This window comes from Ursus americanus, chromosome 13 (assembly GCF_024610735.1).
Source record: "Ursus americanus isolate L20-20 chromosome 13, mUrsAme1.1.p, whole genome shotgun sequence".
Lineage (NCBI taxonomy): Eukaryota > Metazoa > Chordata > Mammalia > Carnivora > Ursidae > Ursus > Ursus americanus.
The window spans coordinates 1,227,182-1,243,598 of record NC_142139.1 but is presented as its reverse complement, the minus strand read 5'-3'; the positions used below and the strand labels follow the sequence as shown (position 1 = coordinate 1,243,598).

The following is a 16,417-nucleotide window of genomic DNA, read 5'->3' as shown; positions in this document are numbered from 1 at the left end:
AATGAGTATTTGTCAACTTATGAAAATAAATCTGATTTAACAGTTTTCTTTATATAGGAATACTTTATCTGTGATTAAAAATCTGCCAGAGAGGAAGCATTATTATACATTTTTATACATTATTTTATAATGTATTCTGGAGAACTAGAAAACAGTTCAAGGTCAGTGTTAGGTTTGTCCTCCACTCTCAAAAAAAACCCGTGGACTACTTAACAGCATTGTGTCAAGAAGCAAGAGAACGCATGATGCTCTATCTTTCCTATCTGCTCCTATTTATTCACAGGATGCATTGGCTGAACCCTTATTACTTGTGTACTTATTGCCCCAAACGTGTAATATTGAGAGGTTTTATCATATTAAATTCAGGAATTTTCAATTTACCAGTTTGACAACTTTGTTACTACTCAGAGATTTATGTAAGGAAATTGACTTCCCCAGAAAAATAGAAAGTTCTCTTAGAAGTTTGGGATCATGGCATACACTTTTTTACCTAATACATTGTGCTAGGTACATAGAATCCTGTGGAACTGAATTAGTTTGTAATAGACAGCCAAAAACATAGTTGTTGAGGTGCAGCAGTAAAACTGGTCTTTGTTATAAGGTAAAATAAAATCATTGGACCCACCCACCCCGCTTTTGACAAATTAATAGGCATTGCTGGCTTCTTCCTCTGGATATAATTCTGTGGATGTGACAGAGGTGATGGTATGGTTGATTCTGAGAAACTAAAATGAAAAGACAGAATTCTTAGGAAAACATAAGCCGATTGGTCTTCATGCATGAAGAGAAAGAACAGCCTAGGCACGAAAAGAGCTGTGTGCAGGACAACAGAAGTTAGGGGAGGGACTTTTCAGATATAATTCCTGCTTTTCCTTGCATTGCCCTGCATGGATTATTGCCTATAGTAAGGAGAAAACAAAAACAAAAACAAAAAATCAGTAGCACCAGCCCAGCACTAGCTACGGGGGGTGGGAAAAAGAGCAGAATGGCACTCTTGCCCACTGGGGTGGAAGGTGGATAAGAGATTCTGACATTGTAGCTGGCTCCCAAGAATTCCCTCCTGCCCACCATCCCTGCCAGAACTAAAGAGGATGAAATGAGTGTCCCCGGAGGTAGAGTTGCTTCCTGTGAGGAGGGGTTCAGCCCAGAGTTTAATGTTACAAAGCGCGGGGCACCTAGCTGGCTCAGTCCGACTTCGGCTCAGGTCGTGATCTCAGGGTACTGGGATAGAGCCCTATGTCAGCTCCCTGCTCAGCAGGAGTCTTCTTCTCCCTCTGTCCCTCACCCGGCTCATGCTCTCTCTTTCTCGCTCTCTCTCCAATAAATAAACAAATCTTTTTTTTTTTTTTTAAGGAAGAAACTTAGTATGTTTAGTGGAAGGTATGAGAGGAGAATTAAAATAGTGTATAGGACATATATAATAGAAAAAATAAAATAAGATATTAAAGAGTGCTAGCAACAATTTAAATATAAATGTGTCAAACTCACTATCAAAACAGAGAGAACTTTAGAATGGATTAGAAAATCATCATCTAACAATATATAAAATACAAAGAAAACACTTAAAAAATAGTGAAAGTTGAGACTAAAGATGAGGCTTACAATTATAAATCATGTTGGATTAGGTTATTAAAACCAAGCCTCTAATTGTAGACAACTAAAATACAAAATATTAAAAACTTTTTTTATATTCATGGAAGAGTTGATAACACCAGGCCAAAATTGAAGGGAAAATGGAAGCCAAGGAGATTAACATGTACGAAATCTATTTTGACTAGGCAAATTTGAACTCTGCCTATACGTTGGGAACTGTACTTTGTCTGTTAAGGTCCTTTTCCGTATATGCAGGATTCTAGAAGTCTCTGGGAATGTAGTTTCTCTTTATGTAGCCCTTGACCAAGGGCTGACAGATGCCCAAATATGACAGCTTAGCTTTTTTGCCTTGGACAACAGTGAAGTATAACTTACTCTAGAGTTCCTTGCAGGATCAGACTGACTCTATGATGTTCTTCAGGTCTTTGCCTGAGATTACACTTCTGCTTGGCTTTCTTGTCTTTCCTCTCATGCTCTCCCCATTCTCTTACTGTTCTCTCAAGAGAATATTGCCTTATTAAGTTGCTTGTTCATAAATCCTTATTTAGGGGCTGCTTCTGGGAAACTGACCTAAGATACCATCTCATTAATAATATCCCTTCCTCATTCTTTCTAATTAAAAAAAAAAAAACTGGTAATACTCTAAGTGTCTACTAAAAACTCATGTTATTCTCCATGTCTTTCTTTCATATTTTCCAACACTGTATTTCCATGTTGTGTTACAGATTACTTCTTCAGCTCTGTCTTCCAATTATTGAATTTCCCATTAACTGCCAATTATTAAATTTCCCATTAAATTCCCATGAGATTTACTATTTACTAAATTTACTATTTAGCCTATCCATTTAAATTTTTTGTTTCACATTTCTTATTTCCAGAAGTTCTATTTGGCTATTTTGCAATCTGGAAAACTTTGCATTTGCACTTTTGTAGTTTTGCTATTTTATTTATTCTAACATGTTAAACATATGATTTTATATTCTGGGTACAAAATCTTTCCATCATCTGTTGTTTTTATTAAACTAGTGATTATATGTGAGTATTGTTTCATAAAGTTTTTACTGTGAATCCAAATTCACATTGGAAGTTTATCTGTTGGAATTCTTTGAAGTCTGAACGGAAGGTGTATTCACTCCAACAGAACTTTCTCAGGCTCATCTCCAGTGCCTAGAGGCACTACTAATGTGGAAGTACTTTAAATAGATTATAAGATATAAGTTTGTTGAATCACCAAGTAGATTCAGCTACAAATCAGCATGAGGAGTGTTGTTTATCTGTGAATACTCAAGGGAGATATTTTTTTTTCTGAACCTGGCAACAGAGTTATGGCAGAGAATTTTTTTCTGTCTCATTCTATGGTGTGGGATTTTTGTGTGTGTGGTGCAGTCTACACTTAAGGTATGGTAGAGGTGTCCTATTAAATTGCTCACATTTGATAAGTCCTAGGCTTTATTTTATGTGCCTTCTGTCCTGTGAAGCAGGAAAAGAAATGGAAACTAAGATTCAACAAGAGTAAATATCTACCCCAAGGTAAAAATGGTTTCAATGCTTTTTAAAAACTACCTAGATAACAGTTTTAATTTAGCTTTCGATTTTGAAAAATAAAAATTTGTCCTGAAAGAACAAGGATATAGTTATAATTTTTAAATATATAGTTTAATATTTTAGTTGTTTTTATTTCCAGTGTATCTGAGCTACTCCTTTTCTCAGAAACATGTCGGTTTCTCTATTTTTTGTTGTTGTTACAATGACTACCACCTACGTGTTTTCTCCAAATATCGTGTTGACATGCCTTACTTACTTACTTACTTATTGGCAAGTTTATGGGGTTGATCCATGTAATTCAAACGTGCTGCTAATACTTCTATTAGTCAGGAAGCAGTATAATTCAGTCAGTCCATTTACATTTTATAAAATTTATATTAATTAAAGAATGCATTGTTCATCAACAATGTAGCAGTATCTGTGTTAAACTTCTAAAGATGTTCTGATGAATGAGATTTAGTGTTCACCTTCAAAGAGTGAAAACTTTAGCAAAGAAAACAGTAAAATAAACACTATAGGGTGACAAATGTTGTAGTGACTAAATCTGCTTTGAGAAGAGCAAACTTGATTAAAGAGACTTACAGTGAGGATATTACATTTGGCCTGACCTAAGAATAAGTAAGAGCTTCCTGAGTTTATGAGAATGAGTCGTGGGGAGATGAGAGAATGGAAGTTTTTCCTGGAAATACATATGCATGAGCAATGTGAGGTTTACAGTAACTAAGTCCTTTATGGGTAAACTAGCAGGGTGTATATTTGGCGGTATATCTGAGAAGCAAGGCAACAGAGAGATTATAGAGATTGTTGAAGGAGCAATTGCATCATTGAACTTATTATTGAAAAAATAAGCTTGGACTTATTTTCACAACACTATTAATACCAAACTAAGTAGACTGAGTTACTCTACAGGTAATGAGAAGTCACTGAAAGACTTTTAAGGATAGGTGTGATGTGATAAATTCTATATTTTACAGAAATATTTGGAATTAAGAAAAATAGAGTTGGAGTTCCTATTGGGATCCAAAGAAAAAATAATGAGGAATTGAATTGAGCCAGAAAATGGAGAAGAGGATGAATGGGAGACACAATTTAGAGTAAGGACTGTGCTGCTCTGTTTGGCAATTAGAATGTCATTGGCAACTTATTTTCTGTATAGCTTTAAGAGAGAGATAAAAATAAAAATAGAGACTATTTTTTTCATGAATTTGGACTGTGAAGGATGAGGCGATGTCAAGAAATGATTTTTTAAGAATGGAGATATCCAAGCATAATTAAATATGTAAGGAAAATAAGAGAACAATGGAAAAGTGGAGGTTGAAATAAATGAAACATTTGATTAGAAAATTTTGAACAAGACATAACATTAAAATTGAATTTATCTGAGCTAACATATATATGTTCCTCTGAAAGATGTACACCAACTGACTGATTCTAAAATCCCCATGTAAATGCAAGAGACCAAGAATAGCCAAAACAACCCTGAAACAGAGGGGAAAAGTTGTAAAACTCACATTTCTGAATTCTGAAACTTACTACAAAGCTATAGCAATTAAGAAGTGTGATACTGACATAAAAATAGACATATGGATGAATGAAGTAGACTTGTGGGTCTACAAATTAACCCTTACATTTGTGATCAGTTCTGACAAAGATGCCAAAGCAATTCAACGGAGAAAACAGTAGCCTTTTTTTTTTTTCTTAAAGATTTTATTTATTTATTCACCAGAGATAGAAACAGCCAGCGAGAAAGGGAACACAAGCAGGGGGAGTGGGAGAGGAAGAAGCAGGCTCATAGCGGAAGAGCCTGATGTGGGGCTCGATCCCAGAACGCCGGGATCACGCCCTGAGCCGAAGGCAGACGCTTAACTGCTGTGCCACCCAGGCGCCCCAAAACAGTAGCCTTTTAAACAGATAGTTGTGCAATAACTGGATACCAACATGCACAAGAATGAGTCTGACCCTTACCTAATACGATACACTAAGATTAACTCAAAATGGGTCAAAGACCTAAATGTAAATGTTAAAACTATAAAATTCTTAGAGAAAAACATATGAGCAAATCTCTATGACTTCGGATTATAAAATGATTTCTTAGCCATGACATCAAAAGCACAAACAAGAAAAAGAGAAAAGTGATAAGTTGGACTGCATCAATCTAAATTTCAAACTTTTATGCTTCAATGACATCAAAAAATTAAAAAGAGAAAACATTTGCAAAACCTATTCCTGATAAGAGAACTGTATCCACAATGTATGAAGAACCCTTAAAACTCAATAACAAAAAGGCAAAGAGCCTAATTAAAAATGGGCAAGGGATTTGGATATTTCTTCAAGAAGATATAGGACTATCCAATAAACAAATTAAAGATCCCCAACATTATTAATCATCACAGAAATGTAAATCAAAACCACAATGAGACACCTCTTTAAAACTCACTATGATAACTATAATTTTAAAAGACTAACAAAAGAACTTATACAACTTAACACAAATAAATAAATAAATAAATAAATAAATAAACAAACAAACAAACAATCCAATTAAAAAATGGGTAGAAGACATGAACAGACATTTCTCCAAAGAAGACATGTAGATAGCCAGCAGACCTAAGAAAAGATGCTCACCATCACTAATCATCAGGGAAATGCAAATCAAAACCACCATGAGATATCACCTCACATCAGTCAGAATGGCTGGTATCAAAGAGAGAAGAAATAACAAGTGTTGGTGAGGATGTGGAGAAAAAGTAACCCTAGTGCATTGTCAATGGGAATGTAAAAATGGTGAAAACATGTGAAAAACAGTATGGAGTTTCCTCAAAATATTAAAAATAGAACTGTATGATCCAATAATTTCATTACTGGGTATTTACCTAAAGAAAACAAAAACACTAATTCAAAAAGATACATACACCCCATGTTTATTGCGGCATTATTTACTATAGCCAAAATATGGAAACAATGTAAGTATCCATCAACAGGTGAATGGATAAACAAGATGTGGGGTGCGTGTATGTGTGTGTATCCAGTTATTCCACCACTATCTGTGTGTGTGTGTGTGTGTGTGTGTGTGTGTGTGTAATGGAATATTACTCAGTCATTAAAAAAAACAATGCGATCTTGCCATTGGCAACAACATGGATGGACCTACAGGGTATTATGCTAAGTTAAATAAGTCAGATAAAGATAAATACCATATGACTTCTCTTATATGTGGCATCTAAAAAACAAACAAAAAGCCCAGAAACAGATGCTTAAGTACAGAAAATCAACTGATGTTTGCCAGAGGGGAGGTGGGGGGGGGATGGGTGAAATAGATAAAGGTGATTAAGAGGTACAAGCTTCCAGTTACAAAATAAATAAATCATGGAGATGAAAAGTCCAGCATTGGAAATATGGTCAATAATACTGTAATAGGGGCGCCTGGGTGGCACAGCGGTTAAGCGCCTGCCTTCGGCTCAGGGCGTGATCCCGGCGTTACAGGATCGAGCCCCACATCAGGCTCCTCTGCTATGAGCCTGCTTCTTCCTCTCCCACTCCCCCTGCTTGTGTTCCCTCTCTCGCTGGCTGTCTCTCTCTCTGTCAAATAAATAAATAAAATCTTTTAAAAAAAAATACTGTAATAACATTGTATGGTGAGAAATGGTGAGTACATTTACTGTGGTGAGCAGTGAGTAATATATAGAATTGTTGAATCAATATGTTGTACTGAAACTAATATAACATTGTATGGCAATTATACTTCAATTAAAAAAAAGACTGATAAATATTGGTGAGGATGTGAAGATAGTGAAACCCTCACACTTTGCTGGTGGGAACATTCATTGTTGCAGCTACATTGGAAAACAGTTTGACAGTTCCTGAAATGTTAAATATAGAGTTACTATATGACCTACAAATTCCATTCTTAAGTGTTTACTCAAAAGAGACAAAAACATATCAATATCAAAACATGTACACAGATATTTATAGTAGCATTATTTATAATAGCCAAAAAGTTAAAACAATCCAAATTTCCCACAACTGAGTGAATAAACTAAATGTGGTGTATGTATACAATGGAATAGTATGGTGCAACAGGAAGGAATACAGTACTGATATATACTACAACATGAATGGACCTCAAAAACAGTGTGCTAAGTAAAGGAAGCCAGTCACAAAAGGCCACATAGCATATGATCCCTTTGATTTGAAATGTCTAGACTAGGCAATTTTATGAAGACAGAAAATAGATTAATGATTGCCTAGGGCTAGAAGTGGGGAGGTTGAGTGAGGGCAAATTGGAAGTGAATGCTAATAGGTACAGATTTCTTTTTGAGGTAATGAAAATGTCCTAAAATTTGATTATAGTAATTATAATGTACAACTCAATAAATATACTAAAAATCATTGAAGTTTAAATGAGTGGATATTATGGCATGTAAATTATATCTCATTAAGCTGTTTAAAAGGAATGTACCCTCTTACTGCTTATTACAGAAAATGTGCTAAAAAATAGTTCTGCTTAGGTTTAATTAGAAAGGCTTTTATTATTCCGAAGTTTTCCCAAAGGCGGCTCTTGGATTAAGTCATATAGTGAGGGACTTTAATACTATTGTTTAGGAAAATTGACTAAACTGTGGGTCTAGGTTGCTGCTGAACTGTTCTGTAATTCTATCTCCATTCTCAGAAGAGTGAAACAAAGCAATGGAACCAAATAGATTTTCAGGATGAAAGCTCCATATTATCTATCATTGTATGCAACCCAAAAGAGGGTTCTCACCAGAACCTGACCATACTGACACCCTGTTCTCATACCTCTAGTCTCCAGAACTGTGAGAAATAAATTTCAATTATTTATAAGCTACTCTGTCTATAGTACATAGACAGCTAGTTATAGCAGCCCGAACTAACCAGGATTCATGTCAATTGTAGAAGAAAAAAAAAATCTGTTTGTGAGTATACACACCAAAAGGCATCAACTAAAGGTCAAATAACATACAAAAGCCTTTATTTCTGAATAAGAATTCTACTATTTGTGCATTAAGTGCCGAAGATTGTTAAAAGAAGCTTAGTTTGCCCCAATTGCATTCGATTATCCCAGAAAAAAAAAAAAAAAACTTTTGTTTTAAGTTGTTCAGGAAATTAAGCTCTCAGAATCAAAGCTTAGAGCTCTTATAAGATTCAAACAGGAGATCGTGTCCACACTGAACTGAAATTTCAAAGTGCCACTCCTTGGAGTGAGATTCATTATAATAACAGCACAGGTCATGAGTTGTTTGTGTAATCTCTGGTATTGAATTGGCAGTACCCCCAAGCAAACACTAGCATAACATTTGGAGGAAGTTACCATTATTGTAGTCCCCAAAGTATTTGCCAAATAATTTTTAAAATACAATGTCTAGCATATAGTAAAAATTTCCAGACATACAAGGAAATTGTTTCTATGAATAAAAGCAAAAACACCCAGAAACAGGTCAATGAAGGCATTATAACAGAGAGTGCCAATGAATTACAACAGCATTAGAGCCTATTGCCTACTCAGCTGTAGTGAAAATAAAGACTGAGCCAAGTTGTTATGAATTCAGGAATATATTCAGAGGTAAGTTAGAAGAAATCACACTAATTTTTCATACAAAACTTCAAAAAAATAGGAAAAAAACTTCTATTTTTTTTCCTTTTCATAAAGAGAAGGACTAATAATTTGACCTAAGTAAAAGAGTTACAAAAAACTTACTACCTTTTCTCATTTGATGAGGTCCTCTTATCCTGGAGGGAGGAAGTATGCTTCACCCTTGGATTCTGTCATTTTGAATGAATGAATTGTTGAGGGAAACATTACTTCAAATGAAGTCAAATTTAGATTATATGGGATATTAGTTGTAACAGTATATAAACAAGAATATTTTTATTTATTTACTTCAAGGCTTAGTTGAGATCTTAGGCTGAGAGTCACAGGTAGGATCAAAGCCCATAAGGTGATGAATAGACAATGTTCCCTGTGGACAAGTTCAAGAACTCCTCATCAATGCAACAGAGACAAAAGGATTAACAGTAATTGTGTAGGTGGAAGTATTTTCTTTCTTTCAGTGGTTTCTAGTATTATTGTTACCAAGGATCATTTTTATTATTAGTACCCATGACTTTGAATATTAAAAACATTTTAGTCCTCAAACTGTGTTTAAGAAGTAACTTGATTCACTTTTCCATAGTCAAAGACATATATATTGGACTTCAGAGCAGCAAAAAATAATTGCTAGACCACAGGGTTGATGTAAGTTTAGACAGAAGCTAATATTCTAATTTTTTTATTAATTTACTTTTTTCATTCATTCTCCTATTCATTCCCTAATTCATTAATTATTGAGTGGTTTTCATGTATCAGAAACTAGAGTGAGCTTGTGAATCTTTATTGTGGTCTAGTACAAAGTTCCTAAGAGCCTTCTGACATATTGAAAATAACTTTAGAACTCCCTACTATATACACTGTAGATTGCAATTTTTGGAGAGCCTAATTTTTTTATATGGAAAATTGAGACCTCGAGAGGTTAAGTGATTTCCCCCAGATAGTGCAGATAATTCGTGGCTATATTAGCATCATGTACAAAATGAATTCTAAATATATTAATAATACTTTTAAAAATTAAAAATGACTTATTTTTAAGTCTTCTCTCTCAGGATTCATCACTACACTTAGCAAAAGAATTTCTGCAGAATAATTTGTACCATAACTTTCAATTGTACCAATCAGTAACAATTTTTCTCTCTAAATCCTAATCAGAGAAACATACTTCTGGGTCTCAATCAATTGTAGTTGCTTATAAATGGGCTTTGACTGATTAGTACAATTGCAAAGTATGGTCAGGTAAGCTCGTCACCAAGCGTGTAGGCATAGCCCAAGAGAGTGAAGAAATGCTGGGGCAGCTCATCTGTGGCAGCAGGTCAAGACAATTGCTACATATCCAGTGCCGAACATAAAAAAAGAAGTGACAAAACATGCTATTTTTGCCACCTGTTCAAGAACCAGCCTGCATCATATCTACTTAAATTTTAAAATCAGATAAAATCAGAATGATTCCACCTCCCCGTAGGTACGTAACTTCTTAAACATTCAACCTTATACTTTTAATAGAAGTTGGCTGTGTCTTCATTATTTATTCATTCCAGGATGCACTTATAAATATGAAATATCATTATTTGAGTTTCTTATACCATTTGCTTTAAAATTTTATAAACTGGACATGTGACAAATTGGATAAGTTAAAGAGGTTTATTGTAAGAAAAGCATATCAGTAGGAAATACTCTTGGTAAAACAGAAAAACTAAAGACTATGTAAAATTCACTAAGCACGTTTGATAAAAAAGAAATGTATTTTCCAAGCTTTCAAAATGTTTAAGTTGTCTTAATGATTGAAATGTGTTTTAAAAACTCTTAAACCAGGAAGTTTATTTCAGTCTGCCTTTGCAAAAGGTGGTCATCTCACTTTGATTTTCACAAGTTCCCATTTGTAGGGATGTGCTCCATAGGACTCAAAAAGAAATTTATAATGAGCCATGGTCTTTTGATTGACTATGTATGGGTACTCGATTTTTTCCCTTTCTTCTTAAGAAACATTTTAAGTTCATTAAACTTGCTGGACCTCTAAGGTCCAACTTTTTACTGGGAAAAGCTTGGAAGAAACTGTTACTTTTGATTTAGTTTTGACCACCAAGGAAACTTCTTCAGTGATGTGGCAGTAAAAGAAATTTTAGGAAATAATATAAGAAGTAGAAAAATGCTAAAACTAACAAAAAGTACTTTTAATTCATTTAATAATTAATAATATTGAGTAAGCACCCCTCAGTACCAAGCACTATGAAAATCTCTGCCAAAAATATAAGGTGCTTGACTTCTAGCTTATAATTAAATGGGGAATGCAGATATGATAACAGGCAGTTACAATATAACGTGCTACATTCCATGGACGTCTGTCATGAGGTGTCAAGGGACATAGGAAAGAGGCCTAGTTTAGGTGTGGAGGATCAATGAAGGCTTCTCAGGGAGATTATCTCTAAGACCTGATAAACGAATAAAAGTTAGATAACAAAGAGGTTGAGAACAAGAGGAATGTTCCCAACAGAGAAGACTTATGTAAAGGCTAGGAATCGTAATTACGAATGTAGACTAGATCTCCCTACTGCTTAGAAAAGATGGTGAGATGCTAGCAAATACAGACAGGAGACAGAATCATTTCACTCTTATTTTATCTGTCCTTGCCACTATGCAAAAGTTATTATCAAAATAGAACAGATAGAAAAACACAGTTGAGAGTGAACTGAAGTCCCAGAAAAAATAAAAAGAAGAGATTATAAAAAGCCACCCAGACATTTAAATGAATTCTAGTTTGCAGCCATAGACAAATTACATTCCAGGGTGTTGAAAGCACTTAAAGATGCAATCACAGAATGATTGGCAGTAATCTACAGAAATCATAGGGAAAGGGAGTGGTGCCAAGAGATGTGGTCTGAGCAAATATCACCCCAGTTCTTGCAAAGGATGAAAAGGTAGATTTTAGCAACGATTAGATCAGCAGTGTTGATCATTAATAGCATTCTAGAATGGCTTACTCTAACAAGGAACTGAGAGCACTTAGAAAATAACGAAACTGCTTGTAGGATCCGGTCTGAGAGCAATAAAAACATTTCTGCCAAATTAACCTACTTTTGTTTCCTACAGGTTGTGCAGCCTGCGAGATTTCAGGAGGTTGGGAGGTGGCAGTGTTTGTATCTGGGTGAGGATTTGATGAAGTCATTCAGGATGTCCTTGTGGAGTGGTGTAGAAATATGCCTGGATCATAGTAAGGGTAGATGGGTGTGTTGTTGGTTAAACAACTACGTGTAATTAGTAATCTGCTGTTAGCTTGCAGGGGGGGGGGGGTGCATGGCATGTGCCTCATGGCTTTGTCCTTGGCCTTGTCTTTGTCACATTTTAAAATCTAATCTGGGTGAAGAGACATCAGTCTTGAAGAAATAAGCTAATATACTGACTGATAGAAACAAAATTTAAAATGTTTTAGAAAATAGAAGAAGGCATAAATATCAGGACTTTGAGATTTAGCAATAGAAATGCATGGAAAGTTTTGGCTTTTAAAATCAGTTATATTAGAGTTTGTGGAAGTTCATCTCAAAGCAATGCAAAGCAAAATTTTTAAAAATTAAAAATTGGAGACCTGGGTGGCTCAGTTGGTTAAGGGTCTGCCTTTGGCTCAGGTCATGATCTCAGGGTCCTGGGATCTCCACGACAAGCCTGTCAGGGCTCCATGCTCAGCGGGGAGTCTGCTTCTCTTTCTCTCTCCCCTGCTTGTGCTCTCTCTCTCTCAAATAAATAAATAATCAAATAAAATCTTTTAAAAATAAAAAAATTAAAAATTAAAAGATAAAACAGTCCTTTTGTTAACCACAAATTCCAGAAGTTATACTTGCTTTAAAAAGTAAAAAAGTGAGGGGCGCCTGGGTGGCTCAGTCGTTAAGCGTCTGCCTTCGGCTCAGGGCGTGATCCCAGAGTCCTGGGATCGAGTCCCACGTCAGGTTCCTCCGCTGGGAGCCTGCTTCTTCCTCTCCCACTCCCCCTGCCTGTGTTCCCTCTCTCGCTGGCTGTCTCTCTCGCTGTCAAATAAATAAATAAAATCTTTAAAAAATAAAAATAAAAAATAATAAGAAAGTGACTTCAACCTAAGATTGCATTAATAGAGGAACACTTTCCAAAATGGGGGAAGTGACAATAAGACTGATTCCTAATACTTCACTGAACTTAGAGTCTAGTCAGAGCCATCCTGAGTACCCCATACAGTTACAGGCATAATAGAAGATAGGCTTATTTCCTCAGTATCTATTCCATCTGCCTTGTTGATACGAGCAATAACGTTTGACTGGACTTGACTTTACCTCAGCCTCAAGGGTAGGCTATGCCTAGCTAAGGCGTCTCAGGAAAATTCCATCTTCCCTTTCACTATAATTGGTTTAATTAATCTAGGCCAAAGCTTATCAGGGTGCGGCATTTAGGGATTGGTTCAGGGGTGGCCAATTGATGTAAATCTCAGTGTTTTCTTTCTCCCAGCAGTTAATGGGAAGCAACTTGCCTCTCCTGCTGAATGAGGCATCATGCAGCACTAATTGCTGCTGGCAGGCATCCAACAGCTCTGAGGGAAGTCAGTTTGGGGAGAGAGCTAACGCAGAGATAAAGGCGGAGAACAGCAAACCAAAGGAAAATGGACTCAGAGCTCTGACCAAACTACGCCTTAAATGCCCTGGAGCTGGAGGCTTTAGTTACTCTTTAAGCCAAATTGAGGTGGTGTTTGGGTTTTTTTTAAATCACCTTTAACTGAAAGCATTCTAACACATCCAAGGCGAAATTCTAAGATTATTGTCAAAACAGAAGGAGGCGATACCATAAGAAGAAAGTTTGGAAGGACTCAGGGAGAGGGAAACTTTCTGGTCACATGTCTTGTTTGGAAATATCTGCCCCATGGAAGAGACAGTGGATGGGTGTTATTCTTTAAAAGCCAAGGCTAAGCTAGAATCCAGAGTTGTGCGAAGGCAGATTTTGCTTAATATTATATGCAAATAATGAATCAGGGAACACTACATCAAAAACTAATGAAGTACTCTATGGTGACTAACATAACATAAAAAAAAAAGTTAAAAAAAAGAGACTGAGAATTACTCTTTCAAAGAACATTTCTAATTTTTAGAGGCCTTCCATTGTAGAAAGAGCTGTTTGCCAATTACTGGAAGTGTTAAAGCAAAGAATAATGAACCATCTGTAAGTTCTATTCAGCCCCAGGATTTGATGGTATTTTGCCATCCTTTATTATTTAAGTGGAGATAAGGTAGTTACTGGATTAAGAGAGTTTGATTCTTGCCTTGACTTCCCTCAATGACCTGATCTACGTTTACTCTGGGTCTGTATCCTCATCTAAAGAGTGAATGGGTTAGGATACATGGTTTGTAAAACTGTTTCTAGCTCTAAAAATTTTTGCCATCCAAAAAAATTACTCGAAGTACAGCAGCAAGGAACTTGGCCTGCTACCTCTCAAGATAATAGTAAAATCTAAAAATGGGTTAATTAGAATATTAGCTTCCCATTAATTACATCACTTCTTAAAGTTAGAATGAGGGATTGCCCTAGGAAATACTACCTAGATCTAAATCCTGAAGATATTATGAGCATATTTCAGATGTGGACTCTTCCCTTCCGTTAATTATCAAAAATTCAATCAATGAACAAGAAATTATTGAACACGTATATCCCCAGGCTTGTGCTAGGCACTATGATAGAGAAACCTTACCTGGCTGGTCTAGGATGCACAGTAAAGCATAAGTTTTCAGGGCAGTACGTTCTCCATTATCCAGAGGCCACATAATACCTTCCTTAGCTTTTACTCCTGGTACTGAACCCAGGATATTGCTCAGAGTCACGGTATGGAAAGAAAAAGAGAAGTATCATTTTAAGTGCTTATTAGATTCTTTTTAAAGTTCCAGAAATATCCTTTAAATGAAAGCTATAAATCTATACTACATACCCACACATGTAATTTATTTTACTAACTTATTTAGGCATATATTTCTTTTTAGAAAATATGAACCAGCAAAGAGAGGGATCATAAACACACTAGTTATCCATCTAATAAATTCCAACCATGTACTCATGACTGTACAGGTGCCATAGAATCTGTACAAAATGCTGTTCCTGACTTCCAGGAGTTAATAATTGGAAAGAACCAGCTTTTGCATAAATTCAGTGGGCAGGTGCTATTCTATGTGATACATGCCATGGGTGTCACAGAAGCATGGAAGAGAGGGGACAAAGAGATACAGTGGAGAAGGTAACGTGGAGATAATGGGTCCTAGCTGGTCCTTGAAGGATAGGCTAAAATTTCAGAGGCAGAGAGGTGAGAAAAACTGCTTCAGTGAGGGAAGAGTTGTGAGGGCTCAGAAGCAATGGATTTCCATAGTTTCACTGTGAGGATACTGACCCGATTAGACTGAGGAGTGGGGGCCTCCCAGGAAATAAGGATGTGACTAGATTCTGACATGTCTTAAAAGTCAAGCAAAATAGTTAAGAGTACACAAGCTTTGAAGTAGGGAGAGCTAAAACATTTTCAAGCAGGGAGTAGCAAAAGCAATGCCAATTTGGGGTTACTACGAAGATTCTATGAACATTAAAAAAAAAAGCAATGCTTAGGGAGGTATATATTGGCAGTGAAATATAGCATGAATTGGAGCATAAAGAGGCTTGCTAGGAAGCTGTTGTAGTAATCCTTGTGTGAACGATGACATCAAGACATGGGTAGTTAGACAATTAAAAACAAGATTAAGATTTATGTAGAAGTTTTTTTGAAGAATGAAGGAAAAGAAGTTTGATAACTGATTATACACAGGTAATTCATGCCAGATCTCTCAGTTTGGAATGCACTCATTTCTCACTTAGTATAAATATATACTAAGTTATACACTCAGGCCTTATCCAAGCTTTTATGTATGTGTCCTTTCTCCCCAAGTAGACTATAAGACTTGTAAGCTTCCTAAGGACAGCGTGCCCTGCATCACCAGGGCTCCAGTCTATTGAGGCGATCAGAGGTAGAAAGGGAAAATAAGAAACAATACCAAGTTTTACAACCTAAGTAATCAAGGGGTCTGATCTACCTCTCTCATACTTTCACAAGCATGTAATAACTGAACTTTTGAAGCAAGTGTTATATTTGAATACTAAACTATAAAGCTGATGTTAATATTAACTTAAACAGCCATAACTATCATTCTGGAACAACTCAACTGATACCTCTTTTTGTAAGAATGGGATGGGAAATTAAGGAAATACATTTGTGATTGAGCATACCAAATGATGCAGAAGGTATATGCGTAAAAGTTTGCTTAAGTTCCCTTTATTTTTTAAATGTTGTTTTCATCTTTTCATCTTAGGTGACACGTACAAATGGCTCGTTTCTTCTTCTGGTTTATATCGTCACCAGAAACATTGGACAGCACGGTATGCTTTGCTCTCTCTATATTACATGTTGTGTGTTATGGATGCGGTTTTGGGTTACGTACACGATTAATAATTTAAAAGCTCAATATGCTGAGAAATGCAGAATTCATTATGGGAATCCAATAAGAAAGTGAAGATACTACATCTATTACTTATTTCTGTAATCAATCGTGTTGATAGGTGCACAGTTACTTTGGGGAGAATAAAACTACTGGGATAGTCCCCAAGAGAAAAACAGTAGATAAGCTGAAAATTAAACAAACAAACAAACAA

The 16,417-nt window shown here is 35.8% G+C and overlaps 1 protein-coding gene across 2 annotated transcripts in view; it reads left to right on the top strand.

Moving 5' to 3' along the window:
- Nucleotides 1-16,417, top strand: part of CXXC4 (CXXC finger protein 4) — a 385,276-nt gene that overhangs the window by 198,173 nt on the left and 170,686 nt on the right. For both annotated transcript variants that reach the window (XM_087866374.1, XM_087866375.1), the window contains exon 3: nucleotides 16,078-16,144. The gene's annotated coding sequence lies outside the window, so the exon portion shown is untranslated. The remainder of the gene's footprint in view (nucleotides 1-16,077; nucleotides 16,145-16,417) is intronic.